The sequence below is a fragment of the Halyomorpha halys genome, unplaced genomic scaffold (genome assembly GCF_000696795.3).
Source record: "Halyomorpha halys isolate HHAL.00 unplaced genomic scaffold, Hhal_1.1 Scaffold1164.1, whole genome shotgun sequence".
NCBI lineage: Eukaryota > Metazoa > Arthropoda > Insecta > Hemiptera > Pentatomidae > Halyomorpha > Halyomorpha halys.
Window position 1 is genome coordinate 353307 of NW_027115560.1, and position 450 is coordinate 353756.

General features: G+C 28.9%; 1 protein-coding gene across 1 annotated transcript in view; it reads right to left on the reverse strand.

The window, feature by feature from the left end:
• The window catches only part of LOC136797077 (ATP-binding cassette sub-family G member 1-like), a gene marked incomplete at its 5' end in the record, with an annotated part of 39861 nt that overhangs the window by 4901 nt on the left and 34510 nt on the right, over positions 1-450 (reverse strand).

Consider the following 450-nt stretch of genomic DNA (forward strand, 5'->3'; position numbering starts at 1 on the left):
TTGGAACATTTTAAATTTATACATTATTTGTTTGTACAACATTATATTGTTATGAAATTAAAACATAAATATTCCTTATAAGAGACAGAACAGTTATAAGCCAATAGTTTAAGGTAGCTGTTCTCCAGTAGCCTATAATCGGCGACCGCAAGAACTCTATCTCTTGGCCCCACTTCCTAGTTTCGATGTGAAGTCAGCCGTGAAGAAATAGAAAACAAGAAATATAATCGATGTATACATTTCAAGTTTTTGCATGTTGTCTAGAAATATTTAATTTCAATACTTTTAAAATAAAATCGTACTTACTTCGTGTTTAATGACGAAGTGAAATACGCAATAATATAGGGTGTTAACACAAGCCCGATAGAACTTGAAATTGTAAAAAATAACACAAAAAATTAAATTGTAATCAAAATTTTTTTTTTATTCGAAAGATCAATACGTGACATT